Below are 6,096 nucleotides of genomic sequence, written 5' to 3'. Positions count from 1 at the left end.
GAAAGGGAGGGATTGGGTCAGGGAAGAGAGAGGGAGGGAGAAAAGGAGAGTGAGACATAACTGCATATAGAAAAGTGGGTAGCTCTGCATAATAAATGATATTCACTAGGGTACATGGCCAGGCAAACATTTTCTGTAAAGGAAGAGAGTAACTACCTCCATGCCTTGGGAACTACATGATATTCTTTAAGTATTCCATTCTTCTGTGGCAGTGTCACAGGGGACATAGATAGAATGAATTCATTAAAACTTTACTAACATTTACTGAAACTTGAATTCTATTTTTATTTGAAATATGGCTAGTGTAACTGTGTGCCTGAATTTTTAATTTTATGTAATTTTGCTTACTGTAGGTATTGTCACTTACAGCTTTGTGGATGGCTACTCAGCTGAGTAGAACAAGTTTGGCCTCTGATGAAGTCTTAGAGCACCTCCAATGTAATACAGGAATACAAGCCACGTAAGTCACTCAGCTTTTTGGTAGTCACAGTAAGAAACAGTAAAATAAGAAAATAAATAAAAACTACAATTAAAAACACCAAAGGAGCTTTAATCAAAATTCAGCAAAATTTATCTAGTATTTAAAGTTTAATCCTCAGATGTCAGCATTCTGAGTAGCTAGGATTACAAATGTGAACTACTCTCATGTGTTTGTTAGTTTTTAAAATATCAAGTCAGCATTGTTACTTACCTGGCAGGGGAGATACCACGATCATGAAAGTGGTTTTCTGATGGAAAGACTTATCTATTACATTCCAGATGTGCTGACTCCTGTGATTACATCAAATGTGAGAAATTTGAGTGCATAATTTGTGGTAGTGGAGGACTGTGTTAGTGCTCTACCATGGATAACTAACTAAATAGACAGATAGATAGATAGATAGATAGATAGATAGATAGATAGATAGATAGATAGATAGATAGACAGCATTGTATTTTATATTGGCCTCATCTCCTTTCCTGCACTCAGTAGTCACTTGATCCTAAGGACTACTGTAAAGGATGAGGTACTTCTATGCCTACTTTGTAGTTGCTAGGAACTACAAGAGTAGAGAAATCAGCTAGAACTCACCATGAGAGAATAAATGAGGAAGTTGGGTGCAGGTGGCTTATACATGTAATCCTAACTACTCAAGAGGCTGAGATCTGAGGATTGCAGTTCAAAGCCAGCCCAGGTATGAAAGCTCATGAGATTCTTATCCTCAATTAACCACCAGAAAACCAGAAGTGGGCTCTGGCTCAAGTGGTAGAGCACTTCATTTGTCCTGAAGAGGTCAGGGACAACACCTAGAGTTCAAGTCCCATGACTTACAAAAAATAAAAAGAAAGAAAACAAATGGGTGACCAGAGCCAAAGTCTCATACCTGTAATTGTAGCTAGTCAGAAGGCTGAGATCTGAGGATCAAGATTCAACACTAGCCTGGGCAGTAAAATCTATGAGATTCTTATTTCCAATTAACCACTGAAAACGATAAGTGACAATGTAACTCAAAGCGGTAGAGTACTAGCCATGAGCACAAAAGATCAGGCACAGGATCCAGGACCTGAGTTCAAGCCCCACAACCGACCAAAAAAAAAAAGAAGATCAAAGAAGAAAAAGGAATGAGAAGCCACCTTAATGAAATAGCTAGGCAAGTACAATATACAGAATAACTCCTCCCTTCTTTCTTTTCTTCCTTCTATTCCTTTACATCCTTTCCCATTCTATCCTAAAATTTAAACTCAGATTCTCATGATTTTAGGTAGGTACTCTACCTGATGAGCCATACACCTGCTTTTATTTTGCTTTAGTCATTTTTTTTCTTTTTTTTGGGGGGTGGGTCGGAGGTCCAGTCATGGGGCCTGAACTCTGGGCCTGGGCGATGTCCCTCCGATCTTAAGCTCAAAGCTAGCGCTCTACCACTTGAGCCTCAGCGCCACTTCCGGGTCTTTTTTTTTTTTTGTTTATGTGGTGCTGAGGAATCGAACCCAGGGACTCAGGCATGCAAGGCAAGCGCTCTACCACTGAGCCACCTTCCCAGCCCTCATTTTTCTTCTGTTGGTTATGTGACTTGAATTCTGTGCCTGGGTGTTGTCCCTGAGCTCTTCAGCTCAAGTCGAGGGCTCTACTGTTTGAGCCACAGTACCACTTCTCGTTTTCTAGTGGTTTATTGGAGATAATAGTCTCATTGTGCAGCCTGGGCTGGCTTTAATCTGTGATCTTCAGATCTCACCTCCAGCGTAGCTAAGATTACAGGCAAGAAACACCTGCGCCCGTCTCGACTTTAGCCACTTTTGCGCTAGGGTTTTATGTCTATGACCAGGCCAGCATGGACGACAATCCTTCTTTTAACCTTTTCTGAATAGATGAAATAAGAAATTCAATGCATTGGGTTCAGATTTTGATTGAGATCCAATATTCTGAATGTTTCCAGGGCTAACATCAAATCATAATCCTCTCTGTATCAGCCAAGACCCAGCAGATAGCTTTACAAATGTGAGCTACCATCCCTGGCTCAAATTTCTGATGATTAAAACATCTGAACAAAGTTTTTTTTAAGTTGTGAAAATACAGTAGAGAGGGATTACAATTACACCGGCAAGATAGTGAGTACATTTCTTATCAAGCATTGTAGCCTTCTACTTTGTTTACCCTTCTCATCCCTTCCCATCCTACCTCTCCCCCGCACATACAATCCTTCCCCCCCCCCCCCCCCGCAAAGTTGTAAAGTTCGTTTTTGACATGACAACTCGTTGTATTTCTCGTTGTTGCAATAGGTCCACCTGTATCCTTATTTAAATGACTGGTTTTTCCCCTTCCCTTCCACAAATTATACCAACATCAAATACAGTGAAAGTATGGGTTATACTGTGGGGGAGGGACATACAAAGCAACAAAGAAATAATCTTATAATTGCATTAGAAACAAATGCATGAAAGAAAAAAAAACATTTAAAATACATATCTTAGGGTTCATTTTCCTAACATCACCTTATCTGATCTTTTCTGCTTGACTCATACATATACTAGATATTGCAAATAAGGGAAATCATGGGACCTATGTTTCTTTGGGCTTGGCTTACTTCACTTAATATAATTTATCCCAAGTCTTTCCATTTCCTAACAAATGGGGCAATGTCATTCTTTCTGATGGAGGCATAGAATTCCATTGTGTATACATACCACATTTTCTTGATCCATTCATCTGCTGAGGGGCATCTGGGTTGGTTCCAGATCTTAGCTATGGTAAATAATGCTGCAATAAAGATAGTTGTGCTGGTAGCTTTAGTGTGGTCTTGTTTGTAAACATTTGGGTAAATGCCCAAAAGTGGGATTGCTGGGTCATAGGGGAGCTCTATGTGGAGTCTTTGAGGAACGTCCATAATACTTTCTGAGGTCGTTGAACAAGTTTACACTCCCATCAACAATGAAGTATGGTTCCCTTCTGTCCACATAGCCTCCAGCATCTGTTGTTATTAGAGTTCTTGATTTTTGCCATTCTAACTGGGGTGAGGTGGTATCTCAATGTTGTTTTGATTTGCATTTCTTTTATGGCTAGGGAGGTTGAGCATTTCTTCATGTGTCTATTGGCCATTCTTCTTTCTTCGTCAGAGAAGTTTCTCTTTAAGTCATTAGCCCACTTATTTATTGGACAGTTGTTTCTTTGAGGATTTGTTGTTGGGGGATTTAATTTTTTGAGTACCAAGTATAGTTTAGATATAAGACCCTTGTCCATTGTATGGCTAGTGAAGATCTTCTCCCAATCCGTGGGCTTTCTATTGGTCTTGCTAGCTATGTCCTTTGCCATGCAGAAGCTCTGGAACTTCATGCAATCCCAATTGTCCAACCTTTTTTGATTTTTGGTGTTTCTGGGTCTCTACCAAGAAAATTTCGTCCTGAGCCAAGGACACCTAGGGTTTCTCCTATTCCATCCTGTAATGTTTTCAGAGTGTCTGCTTTGATTCCAAGGTCTTTGACCATTTGGAGTGGGTTCTGATGCAGGGTGATATATAAGGATCTAGATATTTTTCTACAAGTAGTTAACCAATTTTGCCAGCACCATTTACTGAAGAGGCTGTCTTTCTTCCATTCTATTTTTTTAGCTCCCTTATCAAAGACTAGATGGCTATAGGTCTGTAGGTTCATTTCTGGGATTTCAATTCTATTCCATTGGTCCTGAGGTCTGTTCTTTTGCCAGTACCAAGCTGTTTTGATTACTATAGCTTTATAGTAGACTTTGAAATTTGGTATTTATATTCCTCCAGCAGTGTTCTTTCCATTGAGGAGCGTTTTTGCTATTGGGGGTCTTTCATTGTTCCATATGAATTTTTGGCTTGCCTCTTCTATTTCCTTGAAGACTGAGGTATTTTAGATAAGTATCGCATTGAATTTGTAGATAGCCTTGGAAAGTATTGCCATTTTCACAATGATAATCTTTCTAATCCAGTAGCATGGGAGTTTTTCGCATTTTCTAAGTTCTGTTTTGATTTCCTTTTTCAAGTTTTTAAAGTTTTCATCATAGAGGCCCTACACTTCTTTGGTTAAGTTAATTCCTAGGTATTTTATTTTTTGAGGGGTTATTACAAATGGAGTTGCTTTCTTAATTTCAGCCCCATTTTTCTCCTTGTTGGCATACAGAAAAGCCATTGATTTGGGGGGGTTAATTTTATACCCTGATACTTTGCCAAAGTTTTGATTCAGCTTGAGTAATTTGGGAGTGGAGTCTATGAGATTCTTAAGTACAAGATCATGTCATCTGGAAACAGGGAGACTTTTATTTCTTCTTTCCCTATTTGGATCCCCTTTATGTGTCCATCTTGTCTTATTGCTGTAGCTAGGCATTCTAATACTAGGCTGAAGAGAAGTGGAGAGAGTGGACATCCTTTTCTTATTCCTGGGTTAAGAGGAAATGACTTTCTTTTTTCACCAGTAAGTATAATGCTGGCTGTATGTTTGTCATATACAGCCTTTATTGTATTGAGGAATGTTCCATGGATTCCTAATTTTTCCAAAACCTTCATCATAAAGTGGTGTTTGATCTTGTTGAATGCTTTTTCTGCATCGATTGAGATAAGCATGTGGTTCTTATCCTTGCTCCTGTTGATGTGATGAATAATATTAATTGATTTGCTTATATTGAACCACTTTTGCATCCCTGAAATTAATCCTGTTTTCTCATGGTGTATGATTTTTTTGGATGAATTTTTGAAGTTGATTGGCCAAAATTTTGTTGAGAAGTTATGCATCAATTTTCATCAAAGAAATGTGTCTATAGTTCTCTTTCTTTGATGAGTCCCTGCCTGGTTTTGGGATGAGGGTTATGATGGCTTCATAGAATGTGTTCAGTAGTGAATTTTCTCTTTCAATTTCATTGAAGAGTTGGAGGACTATTGGTGTAGGCTCTGGTTTCAAGGCCTTGTAGAATTCCCTGTAAAACCATCTGGTCCTGTACTTTTCTTAGCTGGGAGGTCTCTTATAGCTGTTTCTATTTCAATGCTTGATATGGGCATGTTAAGATGGTTTAACTCATCTTGGTTTAGTTTTGGCATGTCAATATTTGCTAGGAAAAGGCCCATTTCTGCCAAGTTCTAAAACTTATTAGCATAAAGTTTTGAGAAATATTCCCTTAAAATGTTCTGAATCTTGTTTTTTTCTGTGGTGATGTTTCCATTCTCCTCTCTGAGTTTATTCTCTCCTTTTTCTGATAAGATTGACTAACGGTCTGTCAATTTTGTTAAATTTTTCGAAGAACCAACTCTTTGTTTTGTTGATTCTTCCTATAGTTTTTTGGATTCTAATTCATTTAGTTCTGATTTAATTTTAATTATTTCTTCCCATCTACTGGATTAGGGTTTATTTTGCTGCTCTTTTTCAAGGAGGTTTAGATGTGTCATTAAATTGTTGCTATCAGATCTCTCCAATTTGTTGATGTAGTATCTTAGAGCTATAAACTTGCCTCTGAGTACTGCCTTTGCTGTGTCCCAGAGGAGCTGGTAATTAGTGTGTTCATTTTTGTTGAATAGCATGAACATTTGAATTTCCTTTCTAATCTCTTCTATGACCCACTCGTGATTCAGCAGTGTGTTGTTCAGCCTCCATGTGTTACCGGAATTTCCT

General features: G+C 38.5%; 1 non-coding gene across 1 annotated transcript; it reads left to right on the top strand.

The window, feature by feature from the left end:
- Positions 1-683: 683 nt before the first annotated feature.
- Positions 684-846, top strand: LOC138839094 (U1 spliceosomal RNA). The gene has a single exon (XR_011375839.1). It is a non-coding gene; the product is annotated as a U1 spliceosomal RNA (small nuclear RNA).
- Positions 847-6,096: the final 5,250 nt, after the last annotated feature.

The sequence above is a fragment of the Dipodomys merriami genome, unplaced genomic scaffold (genome assembly GCF_024711535.1).
Source record: "Dipodomys merriami isolate MVZ:Mamm:240054 unplaced genomic scaffold, mDipMer1.0.p SCAF_292, whole genome shotgun sequence".
Lineage (NCBI taxonomy): Eukaryota > Metazoa > Chordata > Mammalia > Rodentia > Heteromyidae > Dipodomys > Dipodomys merriami.
Note: the sequence above shows the minus strand (reverse complement) of the source record. Positions and strands in the feature narration are given on the sequence as shown.